The sequence below is a fragment of the Montipora foliosa genome, chromosome 1, assembly GCF_036669935.1.
Source record: "Montipora foliosa isolate CH-2021 chromosome 1, ASM3666993v2, whole genome shotgun sequence".
NCBI lineage: Eukaryota > Metazoa > Cnidaria > Anthozoa > Scleractinia > Acroporidae > Montipora > Montipora foliosa.
In genome coordinates this window covers 11,421,521-11,439,366 of record NC_090869.1, presented here as the reverse complement: position 1 = coordinate 11,439,366, position 17,846 = coordinate 11,421,521, and the positions used below count along the sequence as shown (strand labels likewise).

General features: G+C 39.1%; 1 pseudogene; it reads right to left on the bottom strand.

The window, feature by feature from the left end:
• Positions 1 to 17,066: 17,066 nt before the first annotated feature.
• LOC138009732 (uncharacterized) overlaps positions 17,067 to 17,846 on the bottom strand; it is a 1,379-nt pseudogene continuing 599 nt past the window's right edge.

The window sequence follows — 17,846 nt, the reverse complement described above, 5'->3', positions numbered from 1 at the left end:
CTCAGACTTTCTCATCAGATCTGTAAAATTTACTGAAAATGAAGAGACCACTTTGAAAATGTCACGCTTTTCTGATTTTTATTATTTTACGAAACTTTTTTACTGAGTCTATAAAGTTAGACGATACGAATACAAGAATTACGAATTGTGTTATGCACTAGATTGTAAACTTTCCACGAGCAGGAATGTAGAGAAAATTAACGTTACACACTACTAAACCATAAACCAGACTACGCTGCTAAACAACTAAAATATGGTACACTGCCGCTGCACTATACAACCATTACATTACTCAACTCATTTTACTAAACTTAACATAATAAATTTAAGAAGTTTGGGTTTTCATGACAATGAATAATACAAGATAAATACTGTCCATATACACAAACTTTGGGGCTCAAAACACATTCTACCGGTATTCATTCCAACACCTAATACTGAGACCCTTGAAAAGCGTTTCCATAAAATCGACATTTTGCTGCTGTTACTGCTGGAGTCCCATTCACAAAAAAGTACCTTCCCAGGGAGTTTATGATTATGTGGGAAATGTAGATCTTAACAAGTGTTATTGAAATCGAAAAAGAAAATCTGGAGCAACTACACATTGTTCAAAGATAATTCATAAGCAATATTTCTTTCTCAAATTGAAGCTTAATTATCTCTGAAAAATGCATGGTTACCCCCAGTTTTCATTTTGGATACCAAGAGTACTTACTAAGATCTAATTTCTCTGAATTAGTAGCATCACCGATAGGAAAGACGAGTATCTCGAGATGCGCAGAACGTATGCGCAATACCAATAGTAGGCACCGTCCTTAAGCTGGTGGTCTGCCAAGCCTCAGGTGACAGACTTGTTAGTTATACTTATCTTTGAATAGGTCTATTTTGAGGAAATCAAAAATAATTTCCAAAGCAAAGTTATTCTTGTTCCCCATGTTGCTTTGGCTTCTGAAGTATTCTTTATTTCATGTTGAAACTACTTTCAGTCAAGTTAGAGCTGTGGTGCAGGGAAAAGGATCACGGGTTTTGATTTTCTGAATGACAGATTCAGAGATCTGATTCTTTTTTTCTTCATCACATTCTTGAAATAAGAGATATTCCAAAAGGGGTGCAAAAAATACCTTGTGCAAGAGTGCCTGAGTGTGGGCATTTATGAGGTAAAAAACGGTACTTTCTGAAAAATGCGTCTTGACGATTTCTTTTTTCTACTGGGTACAAGAGTTGGGTCTTGACAAGGTGTACATGTATGTTGACATTTGCATACGAGAATTCATGACCCTATCATTCCTGCTGGCGGAGAAGATTAAAGCCTCCAGTGACAAGCGACCACCAAAGCACTGAAGAAGAAGAAGTACACCAGATATATTCATTTGAAGATAACTGGATTACCAGCAAGACATTCCCACCAACCACCTAGAGTGTCTACATGAAAGTAGTGAGTACCAACAATGACCTGGAGAGATGACACAAGGGCCTTAACCCATGCTCCAAAGGAAACACCCAGCTGCCTTGGTATTTGTTGATACGGGTTTTCCACAAAGGAGCATCACTGGTTGCCCTGAAAATCAGACTTGTCTCAGACAAAAGACTACAAAGGTACCAGTGAACAACATACAGAAATATGCAGCAGAAGCTGTTCATCATATGGCATCAGTATCAGAACAATGAGAGGAATTTTGAACAACTGCTGTTGGCCTGCTCTAATTTAGTAAATGTAATTTACCTTGATCATTAGAATCAATTGTATCGTCAAAATAAAAATTCATCAAGTTAGGGTTGTTTAATTATTATGCTGAATAAAGTAACAGCTCACTCTACAGCAGGTCATTATGCTAGTTGTGTAATAGGGCAGCACTATAAGCCGGAATCCGAAAATCAGAAACCAGAAACCGGAATTATCCACAATTCGCAAGAACTACTGTACAACAACTTATTGATCGGATAAATCACTATCCACTGAAAAACGCAATTGGTTTTGCTAGTGTTTGCCTGCTGGATAGCGATTTTTCCAGTGGATAGCATTATCCATCTTTGAAACATTCAAGGCGAGGAATGTTTACAATTTGCACGGAAAATCCGGTTGGAATGGAGCTCTTGTAATCGTACAGGATTTTCCTGGTGTGGCGTTTCACCAGGCCGGAATCTCTCACGGCTGGAAGAAAATAATAACAAATCAAAATGGCGGCTGTATTTGTAGTGTTGAAAGGTGGGAAAAGAGGCCAAAGTGAACCGGGTGTAGTTGGAGTTTACAAATGGTACAGGATTTCTCCGGTCATTTCGGTTGGAACGGGAAAACAGGAATACGTCTGGAATTTCACTTTCGATTTTGCAATTTACTTGAACGTAGCAAAAATCTCCCAAAATGTTTGTCGCTGATCGTAACTTTTTATATTCTATATTCACGGTTCAAAATTAATGTTGTTTTCATGTCGTAAATATTTTATTCTCGATCGACCGTCCGGGAAACTTCCTTCTGCTCTTTCTGAAAACTGTGTATCAATAGTTATTTGCTTTTTCATCAATATTTGTTTTGCATAAAGCAAGCTAACAAAATCTGTACCTTGCTGAGTTCGCATTTGTTAGCGTTAATAGTATTTTCGGTCAGATGTTTCTGTTTTTTATGAGGGGTTTATTGTTTTGGTCTCCCATCCTAACACTAAACCCGCGAAACAGGGATTAACTTCAGTGAAGTTTATTATTACAAAGCTGTCAGATGCTCAGGGGGCACACTTGTGGTGAAAAGAAGTTTTGAGGGAACTTGAAAATTATCAACATGTCAGCCCAGAAGCCAATGTTTCTCGCTTCTCTTTTATTTGTTATTCCTCAGAGACTGGAATGCTGTATTTCAATACCGCACAATTCAGTGCCTTCTGATTTTCTGTAGCACGTACCACAGGCAACCCAGTGTATGCTTCACAGAAGCATCTCGTTTACTGGGTTGCCAGTATGGCATTCCCAGTCGGAAAATGGGTAATATTTGTTGTTTTTGTAATTTTTCCTTTTTGTATTTTTTTCCGTGTCCGGAAAAGTCTTTCCTGTCCCTCCCCAGCCAAGTAGTGTTTTTGTGTGTGGAGTCTTCTGTGCGCATTTTGTTAGGTTTGAGGGGGTTGGGGAAATGCGTAGATTTCTCTGGTGGACAAAGGAGGACATTTAATTAACCTTTAAAAAACTCATTAATAATTCATGAGCCTAACAGCCTATCAAAACACCGATAAAACGTCACGTGTATGAGCTTTATACCTGATAAAACATTCCTCGTTAGTATTCTTTATATAAAGAATACTAATAAGGCATAGCTTGTTTTTCTTGTATGCTAATATTCACCTCTCACAGTTCTCACCTCTCACACTCGCAGTACGTGTTTTATCGGGTCTAAAAACACTCGGCTACGCCTCGTGTTTTTAAACCCCGATAAAACACTGCTGCTCGTTTTATAAACATTACGTAATGGCGTCGAAAATCATTGTAACGCGAATGGCGTTTTAGTGCATCTTTCAACAAAATATACCCTTATGGAGCTCAAGAATGGAAGGTCAATTGCAAAAACAAGACAGGGGGTGGAAAAAAAATATCTGGAATCTTAAAAGCAAGGAGCAAGGAGCAAGGATGGCACAGTCGGCTAGTGCGCGGCCTTGGTGCAAGAGGTCCTGAGTTCGATTCCCGGATCTCGCATCCTTGTTTCGACTCCTTTCCTTTCCGTGTAGCTAGTAGCTTTAAATACCCGTAAAACGGAGCACTGATGGAGAGGGGGGAGTAAAATGAGCGCACCGTCGACCTCAGGTTTGTCAGTGATTAAAAGTTACTGTTACGAGTTATCGACGTTAAATAAGGTCTACCTTACTTTACTTTACTTTACTTTACTTTACTTTACTAAAGCGACGAGTAATGGACTTCGACAACAATTATTCGCCCGTCGAGCCGAAATCAAAGTGAGTTGTATTTCTAACATTTTATCACGAGTGTAGTGTTATGTAGAACACTGAAACCAAATGGAAAATTATCTGGTAACTTATGAGTTCAACAAAGGCAGAGAAGGAATCGAACAACTTAAGTGGATCTGTGATTTCTGTTGTCTGGCAGTCTTCAGATAAAAAAAATAATTGGAAGAGTGACAGTCAAGAATTATTTGAAAGAAAGCTTGTCGACTATTTTGTGCTTCATTATTCAAGGAAAAGGTTCTTCAGGAAAGGGTTTGAACCTGAGATTTATTTTGTTGCGTGCATGGTAATTTGACACCGTTGAGTTTCTTGTCTTCACGCACGCCATGAAATAGGAAGAGGTTTTTGCCTCTAAGAGCAAATATGTAGTTTGTTTCGATAAATTTTTCGGTGGAAGAGGTGGCCTTTATGATTTCAGCATGTGGTGTAATTAATATTCGAGCTTAACAAATTTGCATACGTGGGTTGAAATATGATACGCGAGGAGACAGGATTTTTTTCTCTCTGACAAATGATTAATAGGTAGCCAAGTTTCTAACCTCAGAAAAATATCTCTTTCGTCATTATAGTGTAAAATGAAGTTTATTTGGGAAGCCAACAATATTTCTTTAACTTCCTGGCTAATCCAATTTATTGCTACGACTTACTAATGCGAAGATTGTTTACATGAAACGCCTCACGCTTTTTGCGAATTTTCAGTGAAATTACATCATTTTCTTGACATAGCTCCTTTATCACGAAGATTTTTCAACAATATATCGCTTTACTCTCAACCTAAAAACATTCAGATAGTAAAAGACTTCATATTTATTAACCATTTCTTTTGCTTTTGTGCTTGTCAGCATTGTGATTTGCGATAATCCGCAAGTCTGTTTTCGTATCTCATAGATGTTTAGATTTTCAATTACATTCGCGATTGTGTAAATAGTTGACGCTGAAGTCAAAATAGATACGTTTTTCAGGAACCCGACAGATGAAATGTAAATATTCAGTCAAATAACGGGGAGTTTCTTGGCTGAAAAGTACGTTGTTTTACTCTGAAAACGACGAACGATTAACAGTCCAGGATTGTTAACAATTTTGATAACCACTACCAAAACAAACCATTAGCCAATCACTGCTCAAATTCTCGTCCACGTGACATTATTGATCACCAACTGCGTGAAAATTCAATATGGCGGACGATAGGGTGCAACGCGGGGCAAAGAGGAAGGAATTTTCAATGCTTATATGACAGTGAAATGCATAAAATGTGGAATGTTTGGGAAAAGCTATTTCGAGGTATTATTTTCAATACCTAATCTAACAGCTGTTCCGAGTGAAATAACACAGTAAAGGAGACGACAACAGTTAAGCTAAAATGCACTGTTTATTCTTCGATACTGGGCATGATATTTTCATCAGTCATCAGTCAGCTTCTTTTTCTTGGGAGGCGAAGCTGGGGCATTCTGTATAAAATAAAAATGAAACAAGAAAAGTAAGTAAATAATTTCGTTTTTGAAACGGCTCTTAAATTCAGTGCCGAATGCACAGGAAGCGATGGTCCAACGAATGGTCCAATTAAAATTAAACTACTCAATTAAAATAAGAGTATGCAAGTACATATGTTGTCAAATGTGTTAGTTGATTATGAAAACAGTCAGCCCACCCCTCCTCTTTCAGGCAATTGACTCTAGCTCAGCTTGCTATACAGTGAGGATATCAATGACATCACCAATTAAAATTAATGTGCCAACTGGAGCCTTATTGGATGCCGAAACAAAGGGTTCTTTTGTTCGGTGGTTGGCTTTTTTAAATATCAAAAGAAATTTGATGTCAATGTTTGTAAACGGATATCTTCCTTATAAAAGGAATTTTATAATTATGAAAAGCAGTCCCCATTAAAAAGCTGTCAATGTGAAGAAAATCTGGTCCACGATCTTTCATCAAAATATATTTTGTTCAATTTACATGCAAAGTTGAAAATCCATAGACTCCATACTAAAAAAAAATCTCCATATACACACACAAAGGATTTCAAATTCCAGGGAGAGGAAGGGTGCAGAAAGACCAAAACACTCAAAGAAACCTTTCCAGATTGGTGAAGGGGTGTCAAAATGCACCTTTTGTGGGGAAGGAATGGACATTTTATGGAACTACACATTGAAGAAAAAATCCTGCTAAATATATCTCAAGGCTTTTTCTAAAAAACAGCTGTCAGGTTTAATTAAGCTACTGCATAATTGTACAAAATGTTAATGTTGATAAACAAAAAGGAAAAAAAACATTTTACGTTTATTAACACAGCTAATAGATAAAGAATGGTTTCTTCATGCATTTCAGTCACTCTTCAGTCCTAACAATTTGGGGATTTGGTAATGATTAAAATAGTCCCCATAATGGACAATTTAAACAGAAGAGACTGGCAAAAAATATTCAAAATCACAAAATGTAGGTGGTAGGATTCATAAATTATAAATTGTGGCATTTGCATTACCTTGGTGCAAGCTTCTCATCTCTTTGCAAAACTGCATCATGCATCGGTACCAACCTCTGTATAACACACACATGTCAAGATGCAGCATGCTTATCTTTGCACCCAGTCCACGTCTTTAACAAAACCTGATCATTATCTATGGCAGTTAGAATGTCTCCTTCTGGCATAGCAGGGAACCATTTAACCAGGATTTCATAATGTTATACTGACGACCCGGATGAAGTTTTCCATAAATATCCACTGCCATTCTGCTGCGTGCAATTGAATGCATAACCAGGTTGGATCCAAACATAATGGAACTAAAGTTGTGTTTTGCTACACTTTGCAGGGGATCAACGGCCATCACTTTTTTGACAGGCATTGTTCTTGTGTCACTAAAGCGTTAAGCCTTCCACTGCACTTTTCAGAATTGATACCAAAATATCGTTCAAAATCATCTTTGAATTTTTATTTAGGCCTTTCAGTCTTTTTCGACGCTGTAGAGCCACAAAATCTACACACGTTTGCCTTTTTTTTTTTTCCTGTGGGCATCAGCATCCGCCATCTCAACGCCTAGGTTTGTAGGAGTAAATCAATCAAATATGGGGGCCATTATTAAGAGCACATCGCAAATCAAAATACCCCCTTGCACATTTTTAATAGATCGTGCACAACAGCAAAAACACGTGAAAAGTCAAGTAAAAGACTTGAAGATATCGACATTTTTTTTGCAAATGCTGGAAAAATCTACAAGTGCCTTTAATCTAACGACAAAGTGGAAAACGTACCTGACTTTGGGATCAAATTTCATGCACTGTCCCACTTTACAGTTAACATTTCCAACCGTTCAACCCGCTCTGCCACCGCCATCTTTGACAAAGGCGAAGAATATTCCTTTGTTGTCCATATCGAATAGAATTTTGGGTAGATAACCCAACTAGTTCCGAACAAAAAACGAATAAAGTGAAGTGTATACAAAATCCTCCGATTTCTGCAATGGCCGCCATGTTGTGACGTAACACGGTTATCAAAATTGATAACAATCCTGGACTGATTAACATTTTTTCCCGTAGTTCATTCAGTTGACACAAGGTGATCACGTGAACCTTTATGGTTGCCTAGCACGTGATCGATTTCTTCCTTTTGACAGAACATCATGACCTTTTACTTCACTCATAAAAGTCAGAGACGGCAGAAATTTTCGTGTTTTTACGATCGATTGTCAATGATCTTTCGATGAAAATTCGATTCAGAGTTATATATAAAAACTATGTTATTTTTTCCTTCATCTGTCTTTTGCCTTGTGTTTTACTGTTAACTCCCGGCTTTTATGGTACTTTTTGGTGCAAACGGAAGGCCAAAAAATGTTTTGACAAGGCATCAGATTAGACCGAAAAGAAGAGGAATTATGAAGCGGAAACAAAATCTTAGTGTGTGCAATAAACGTTTGCTTAGTGCAACTGCAAGACATGCATGACATGCAGGAAAACGTCCGTCAGAGCAATTTGCCTAAGGTTAGCTTTTATGCATGTTTAGGATACTTCCTGTATTTCTGAATTCAGGATTTAGTCCTTCCAAAATCTTGAATTCAGGGTTTTGGAAACTTAACTCTAACTCTAATGTCATAACTCTATGAAAATAACTCTATTGCTAGTCAACCTCTACATATAAATGTAAAACTAAGAAGTAAAAGTGTGTAAAGTATGAAAATGTACAAAAGGGGGTGTTAAAAACATGCAAGAATAACAATTAAGGTTACTTCCCACCTTCAGAGGCCGAAAAAATCGGTTTTTTTTTTATTTGACAAAAGTTAGGTCAGTCATTTTATCTAGCGTTTACAAAAGGAAAATGTTAAAAATCTCAAAAAGCGGCCGAGTTATTTAGAAAAAACGTATTTTCAAACAAAGTTAATAAACTATGAAGGTGTCATAATCTTGTCAACGGGCGAGACCTCTTGGGGAAATTTTCGCGGCAAAAGCTCACGCTCGTATTCATTTTATTTGCATATTTTTATTTGCATCACGTACTTGACAAAATTCCCACTTGGAAGCTCTAATAACTCGTATGGAAAAATCAAAAGCAGAAAAAAGTCCTTGGGTAAAGAAAAGAAAAAAAACCGGCCCAAAGATGAAAGAAATATCTCCATTTTGCCAAAGAAAGAAAAAGAACCTCGCCGAAAGCGACAAAGGCTCTTGGTTTGGCCAAAAACCTTCGACAATCTCGGCATCTCCTGAAGACCCGGAGCCGGCGAAAATCCTTGGAGCAAGTACCTTAAAAATCAAAGTCAACGCCAGTGCAGTTTGTGGACAAGATTCTTCGTCGGAATCTGGTGGAAGCGATGAAGAAAAAGAAAAATGCGATACCAACGGCCCTAAACACTGGAGCACTTGAGGTGTCCGTCGATTCGTTACTAGTCGCCTCTTGTTTTTCAGCCTTTGACATTTTTGGCACGGGTTTTGCCTTTGCCTTTAGTGTCTTTGCCCATTGTAATTGTGTCGACGTCCTGAATTCCACTCGACTGAGCGATATAACAAACGTGTCGCAATGCGATGCTTTTCCCGGGAAATCTTCATTTATTGTCACAGACGGTAGGAGGTCCTGTCGTTCCATTGGTTTGCGGTTTGATCAGGCGAGATAATCTCCAGGCGTGGCGCGAGTTGCTTACGAACCTTTACAAGCGAAAATCTCGCATATGATTTTGAGAGGAATACATCCACTTTGACCGAATTTATAGGGTATGCAGATTTGGTGGATTGTCGTGAAATTTCGCCAGAACATTCCATATATAATGAGAAACAAAAGTGTGTCGGGAAATTTTGATGTTTAACATATTTTTCGCGTGGCGTCCATTTACGCAACACGTCTCGCACATTTTTAGCTACTCCAACTTTAGATGTGGATATCTAGACAACCAATCAGAATATCGAAAAAGCCCGACACACTTTTGTTCATTGATGCCTTGTGAATAAGACTGTGCAGCCATTTTGCTCGTACTTTGGAATCCGATAGCCGATAAATTCAATAGAAGAACCCTCGGTCGTTTCACGCCTTACCGGCCTGTGACACTTCCTGAAAAAAAACTTCGCTAAAATTGTATTTTTTTCGTCAAGTACATTTATTAAGCTTTCTGATGATATATAGTTTGTTGGGGTTTTATTTAAACTGGCGCGCGTACAATGTTTTTGGCGAAGGGCACCCGCGAAGGTGGGAAGTAACCTTAAAAAGGCAAAAATAAAAAGGATTAAAAGACTTTCGCACGAATTGAGTCTGACTGTACATTGAGACTTGGTCTCAGTCCATTAATTAAAAACATTTCATAAATGAGACAGTCAAACTTGCTCTCGCACTTTTTTAAGATGGTAAAATTCCTCGTGAGATCATTGGGCACATAAGAATGTTCCACACGGAAATGCTTTCCAATGGAGGAAGACGCATTCTTGTGCTCGTCAACGCGTTGATGCAAATGCCGCCGTGTGTAACCAACATAACCTGCATCACACAGGTCACATTTAAATTGATAAACAAGGGATTGTTGGTTGACAATGGGAGGCTTGACTTCGCGCGGTTTCAGATGCTGTTTAATCTTGTGGCTAACAAATATGGGCTGGACGGTCACTTGAATTTTCTGGCTCAGATCTTTTAGTTGTGCTCTTACAATATCGGCTGAACACTGGTCCTTAAATGGCAGAACAACGGGAACCGCTTTTAATTCGTTGTTAACAGCTGGTAACTCGAGAACAGGTTGATCATCATATCATCATATCATATATCTTTATTTACCCTCGGATTTTTAGAGTAGCTTGGTGTAGCTAATATCTTTGACTGCGATAAAGCGCAAGATGGTGGAATTAATTAACCTGTCTGGGTAACTAAGACGAGAAAACACCATTTTGAGCCTGTGTGATGCAGGTTATGTTGGTTACACACGGCGGCATTTGCATCAACGCGTTGACGCGCACAAGAATGCCCCCTTTTGTACATTTTCATACTTAACATACTTTTACTTCTTAGTTTTATATTTATATGTTTGCAAATTTTATCTTCACTTTTAAGCTTGATAATCACCGAAGTTCGGTCGAAACGTTGCGCATTTTTCCCGATAATTTTTACCTCAATTTGTTTTAAAAAACCTTTGCTTATAAGGACTATTTATTTAAAGAAGAAACGAGTAAATTTCACTCAAGAGCGTGATTTGTTATCTGTAAACTGAATTTATTACCAAAGCTTAAAAAACTAAAAGACCTCAAAATGAGACAGGACATTACGAAATAATTAAAAGTGTGAACGTGTCAGAAAAAGGGCCTCTGCTGGCACGACATCTGGGTGACCCCTCTAATGGTGTTAATGACCCCCGACTTGAGTGCCTTCTGTTTTTCTGTAACCCGTACCACAGGCAACCCATTGTACGCTTCAAGGAAGCGTCTAGTTTATCGTAAACTACATTTATTAAGACCAAAACCAAAATAAGTATGCAAGGCTGGTTGTGCGGCTGTGAGGTTGTATATTTTGTTTGTTAGGATTTTATTGAAACTAACGCGCGTACGAATTCTTTCCCGAAGGACATCCGCGAAGGTCGGAGGTAACCTTAAATGGTGACCCAGGGATTTCATTTGTCTCCTTTGGGCGGGAATTTTGTTATTGATCCGGTCCGAGTTTTGTCGATCCGATCCGATCCGATCCCATCCGATCCTGGTTTTGCCAACGGCCCTTGTGTGAAGTTATTCTCAGAGTAGGGCGGGTAATCAAAGGAAAAAACATTGTGGAAAACTTTATGTCTAAAAATTCACCAGTGGCTTGATGACAAGGATGGTTCATCAAATTTAGATTCCAGTCGCCCATCAGAAACACGGTCTTATTCTTTTCAGAAAGAGTGCTAACTAAATTGCTCCAGTTCCAAAATGAAATCTCTCAACTTACTGTAAATAACTCCGATCACTGTTTTTTTTCCTTTGTTCTATTGATTTCAACAAACAAAGAATCAGCACAATTTTCGGAAAATACCAAGTCAGCACGATTTTTAAACTCTAAATATTCAGCGAGATAAAGGCCGACACCTCCACCCGTCCTACCAACCCTATGATTATGAATAAAATTAAAACCAGTAATATCAGACGAATGACTGGAATCATCTGTCATGTTTCAGAAATACCGATAACAGAAAAAAATTAGAAAATCTATCCAACTTATTGGGAATACTATGAATGTTTAGCTGAAGGAGTGCTAGGTTACCCCTATTATTAGTATTAATATTCAGATCAGCGAAGCGATTATTAAAGCTTCTGTATAATATTCACAATCGTGGGATTGCGACTAAAAATTAAAATTCGGATCTCGATCTTTGCACAGACTAGAATTTCTGTGCGAAGTAAACAATAAAGGGTTGAAGCCTCTCGAGATCAAAGTTTATAGGGCCATTATTCAGCTCAAACAAAGTTAGTCGAAAGTTATCATCATCTAAGTTAGTCCTGTTCCGGGACTCCCTCTTACCCCGCCCTGAAAATGGGCCTGGAACCCAGGCGGGAAAAGAGTGAGTCCTGTACTACTTGCAGGCGCATGCTCGGAATGACGCCATTCCAAAACTGGGGGAAAAATTATATTTGGAAAAAGATTCCTTATTTGGGCATAGTTTATTCCGAGTGCTTTTACACTGGATACATGGGGATAATGTGAAAGGAAATTATAACGCTAAGTTTCTGGAGGCAATCGTGATCTAAGAAAAGCACCTTTTAAACGCAGGCTGAGTCACCTACCTTTGAAAATTCTTGAAACTGAGGAGATGAATGTTGATATGCGCTACATTGATCTTTCTAGTTTATGTTTGTATGTTAACTGATCAGCTTCCTTTTTGACCCGTTAAGAGTCTTTTCCCTTATTTTCCTCTCAGGCTGACGCAATTTATATGTATCAGGATTAGTTATAACTTTTACACAATTATTTCTACTATTATTTATTATTAATTTTTATTTACTCGTTTATTTATTTATTTATTTATTTATTTAATGTGTGTGTGTGTGTGAGCTAATTAATTATACAGTGTCAGTTTTAGTAGCCCGCCTAGAATAGCTCTGCTAACTACGGGTTACAAAGACCTTTTTCACTATTGTTAGAATAAAGTCTCTGTTGTTGTTGTTGTTGTTGTTGTTGCAATTGATTTCGCGTTAAGAAATGCCACTTTACCTTTGTGCCTAAGGCGGAACAACTGCAAGCTATTCATGCAGTCGTTACCCGTAATGATGGTTTTCTTAAACCTGCAACAGGATTTGGCAACTCTGTTTGCTACATAGTTGTTCCTTTAATAAGTTTGCGATTTTATTCGATCCGAGTCCGATGTTAATTGTAAATCAGTCCTTCTTATCCTGAGTCCCAATCGTGGAAAATCAGATGGATGACATACGAAAGTATGGAATTTCGTGCCTGAAACCCAACTGAACATGCAGCTGCATGATGTTGGCGCAGAAAAATATCAAATTTTGACTTAATTGCTCTCCCGAGACTCCTTGAAACTTACAAATATACTGTAGGTCGTGGATGTGAGTCGCTTAACGAAGACTGATAAATCTCCTGCTGGAACTCTTGTTTATTGTTCATTACTTCTGTCGATCTAGTTATGTGATAATTGCACTGATCCAGTGAACATATATTTGAGTTGCACAGTAATTATTGAAACTGTGATTGTTTTAGGAGTTCAGGCCTAACAATTTTTTTCAAAATCGGGGGCAAATTGTTTGGATACCCAATATAAAACAGTCAGGAAAAAAATGTCGTAAATACTCTCAGTTTTATCAGGAATAATAAACAAACACCGGTGACAGAGTATTTTTTTTGAGTAATTAGAGTAGAGTAATTTAGTCAGACCATTAATTTTTCCTTAGAATAAATTTTTCAAAGCACTCGTCGCATAAATCTCTCTTTCCTTACAAGGACAGACTTAGGGCCGTGGCCAAATGGCTAAGGTCTTATGTAGAGCTGCCTGTTGAGACTGCAATGATTTTTTTGTACCGGAAAAACTAAAAGACGATTGCATGACAGAAAAACTGAGCATTATTAATATATTCCTGATAAAGTTCGATAAAAAGTTAAACGAAATTGAATCACAACCTGGACTATTTGTTTCTTTACATACCAGTTTGTGTTGATAACGCAATGATGAAGCAATAATGTTCCTATTATGCTCTTCGTTATTGTAAAATCTTAAAATTAATTTACTACACAATGCAGTGGCTGCGCAAAGTTTGCTGCGAAGAATAGACAAAACATGATCTGCCATTTTTGGCCACCGAGGTGGCCGTTTATTTTTATAACAATTAACTTTTTACTCCGAAAAAACCTAGAAAAATAGAAATCATTCCCAGCAACGGTGGGGGAGTACCCGCCAAAGCCCTGCAAGGGCCCCCCACCCAAAGCCACTGCATTGAAACCAGAAATGTTGAACAACATACTTAATATTTTCTGCCATGATAACACGGGCCACTTGGGCCCCTGCTTAATGGTTAAGAAGTGCTGTACTTCAAGTAAGTGTCCAATGTTCAAAGTTCAGCTATTAACCACATCTGGATAAAGTACAATATGAAAGTAACAGCACAATCTCAAAATGGTCAGAATCAAAACAAAACTACTTCAAGTTATGTTTTAAACAATCAACCCGTTGATAGTTTATTGAATAGAATTAACTTAGTGACCTATAAACTATAGACCTTATTCATAAATGGCGGTCAATTTATGATTCTTTTGTCCAAGTGCAAATTAGCCTACCAAGCCTCGATACCATACAGCGAATTGAAAAGAATTCTTGCTCTAAAATGAGGCTTGGTAGGCTAATTTGCACTCGGACAAAAGAATTATAAATGTGACCGCCATTTATGAATAAGGTCTATGCCCCTGCTCAATCATGGTTACCCTCTGACCTTACATATTGTTTGACCCTTAACCCCTTTTGTTAAGGTCCAATCCAAATTACGTAAAACCATAACTAACTCATCACTTATTGCTTGGACCCTCTGGCCTCTGCTCAAAAGGTCCAACTAAAGTATCAAAACATTAATTAAATGACCACAACTAATGCACCTACTCAAAACTGCGAGTCTTACTTGAAGGTCTTCTAAAGTGGGGCCTGCTGCCCGTCAGGAAAAACCCCCTGTTATAGGGGGAAACCTGATCCCTCCCGAATGCAGAGCCAGGCACATAACACCCTGAGGGAGAAGGGTGATCAAAAAGACTTAAACAACCTAGTAGACCTTTGGCCCCTGCTCAAAAGGTCATTCGCTTAAGCACTACAACCTTTCACAAAATAACTGCCTTGTATGATAAATAGAGTGAACCCTTGCCCCCTGCTCAACGGGTCAATATCTAAAGTATTGGTGCGTCCTCAGGCAATTACTTATTCCAGCTACTGTTTATAATGATAAAGGTTCACATACACTTGGCCCCTGCTCAAAATGTGCTGAACTTTTAACTTAATTCAAACAGGTACTATAAGATGTGAGACCACTGGGCACAATGAGAAGGCGATCCTTGTTAAATCATGACTATGTCCCTAGGTTTGCATACGAATGTATCTGAGAAATGCATTGGAATTCCATCTACCGAATACTCTTATCTGAGAGTCAGACATTCCTTTTGCTGCCGCCCATGAGGCTGCTCCGATGCGAAAGCTGTGCGTTTTATATCTATCTTCATCAAGGTTGCAGTATTGTAAAACTTCTTTGAGAAACCGGGTAAAATAAGATCTAGAAATAACTACCCCATCAGCCCAGCAAAAGAGTGGCCCCGGGGCACTTCCCCGTAATGTAACATAGTCTACCATCAGAGACACTGGACAAATAGGATGCTCTCTATACATAAGCAACTCAACCGGTTTTGTTGGATCACTGTGCTTATAATGTTTCAAGACTAATTTGACGGCCACAATGTTGTTGAGTTCATCTCTTAGAAAGAAAAATTGGTCGATGGTAATGACATTTTTGGCATGCTGACCCGGGCCCCCAGTAATTTCTCCAACCCTTAAGGCAGCAAAAAATGCAAGGGCATACATTGCCTTTATCACCTTTCGCTGGTAACACACAGAGAACACGTCATCACATGCTGTTATAATGCGTTCCAATATTGGCAGTGTAATTGGGAGCCTAGGGTCTTGGGATGGATATAACTTACTATAACCCCGCAGAGAGAGTTTCACCATTTCAGATTTTGTGGGGTCTGGCCAGCCTGCTAACCGATGAGGAAAACTCAGAGCCGATATATAGGTCATAATCGTAGACCCTGCATAGTTTTTCTCTGCCAAGAATGCCAGAAACAGTGCTAAGTTGTCACTAGAGAGGGGAAAGATCGAAGTTGATGCTGGTAATCTCTCAGTTTTAAATTGATGTAAAATTTCCCAAGGGCGGCTATACGTAGACAAAGAAGTGGCACTGAGGCTAGCTTCCAGCAAGCGTCTTAGGGTGTCTCCCAATTCTCCGGCCTCAAATGTTCGGGTAGGGGAGTCGGTACCCGATCCATCCCGTGATACAAGCCCTTGAATTTGTTGACCTGAAACCGAGACAAACTATCAGCTAGCCAATTCTGAACACCCGGTATATGTTTTGCCCTGAACAGAATGTTTTAGCACCATTTTTCTGATCAATGAAAGCAAGTATGGGTCTCGTGATGTCTGCTTGTTAATAACATGAACAACACTCTCATTATCTGTCATGAATAGAACTTTCTTGTTCCGCAGCTGGTGACACCACAAGCTTAATCCAGCAACAATTGGAAAAACGCGAGAAAAGAAATATCCCTTTCATTTTTCACCATATGCCCAGTAGCTCCCAAAGACTATGGCATAACCTTTTGATTTTGCTGCATCGGAATAAAATCGCAGCTGACCTGAAGTTGTCCAAGCTTCCTCTAAGAAAAACGACTTGCCATTAAAGGAATGGAAAAACATTTCCCATATTTGCAAATCCTGCTTTACTTCTTTTGTAACCCGAATGAAATTGCCAATTGTCAGGTTAATCATCCGACGCAGAAATACTCTACCGGGGACCACCACTGAACAGGCACAATTCAAGGAACCAATCAGGGATTGCAAATCCCTAAGTGTGATCTCATTTCGACCCCGAGCCTTCTTAATACCTTCTATGCATTTGTCTACCTTTTCTTGAGGAAGCCTGGCTTCGAATTTGAGGCAATCCAATTTAATGCCTGCAAATGTGAGTACAGAGGAAGGGCCCTGTGTTTTTTCGGGAGCCATGGGAACCCCTATGTCTTCGCAAAACAATAAAAACCTTTGAAGTTTAGCCTGGCAAACTTGTGTGGACTCTCCGATTATAAGAAAATCATCTAAAATGTGTAAAATTTGGGGAATACCGAGCTTATTGTGAGCTATCCACTCCATTGCTGTGCTAAAACGTTCAAAGGTTTTACATGAACTAGAGCAACCCATCGGAAGACAACGGTCGTAATACCATTGGCCCTTCCATTGCAAACCCAATAAGGGGTGGTCAGAAGGATGTACTGGTATTAATCTAAATGCACTCCTCACATCAGTCTTGGCTAACACACAGCTTCGACCTAAAACTTTTATGAAATTGATAGCATCATCCACTGTAGCATATTTTACTGTGGAAAATTCTGGTGGAATGAATGTATTGACTGAATTTCCATAAGGAAAGGATAAATGATGAATCAGTCGAAATTCACCAGGGGTCTTTCTTCGGTATCACCCCCAAAGGTGATACACGTAAGTTGCTAAAAGGTGGATAATTAAAGGGGCCTAGTATACGCCCACTTTGCCTTTCCTTAATCAGCTTGCTGTCCACCTGTTTTGCACCAGAGGCCTTATAGGGGCCCTGAAAGTGTAATCTAAATCCAAATGTGAAACCGTCGATCAAATTTTTCTGAAGTTTGTTCTTATAACCTATGAGATATATGGCTAATCTGTTAACCTTGACTGGTGTGGGAAGCGGAGTGGGTAGAGGTGTAGTTGCTTGACAACCCTGGTTTGGAGAAAGGGCGTTGTCCCGCTCGTTTCTGGTTTTGCTGGCAGCGGGAAACGGGGCGATTAAGGCCGCATTTAAAACACTGGTGTTTGAAGTCACACCCTGTGCAGTTGCCCCCCTTGTGGAAAGTCCAGCAAAACCCCTTTGGAAAAAACTGCCCACTTTGCTTAGTGGTTGACTTTGACGGAGGAGGCTGTTTAGTTTTGGGGACACTGGCCCTCAGCCACAGCTCACTGTGGATTTGGTCCCATGGAATTAGCTCTTTTTGTCGTAGCATACGGACATTTTCGTCATAAAATTTGCAGTTGGCCCCCCCGTTCCGCGAGGTCTCTCACTGTAGCCCCATATTTCATTAATTGGGCTGTTTCTGAAGAGAAACGCTCTGAATAAACAGCCACGAATGCTTGAAAAGCAGCCGTCCATTGATCAATAGTATGAATGGGCTGTTTTTTAATACTTTGCCTTAAGGAAAAGGTA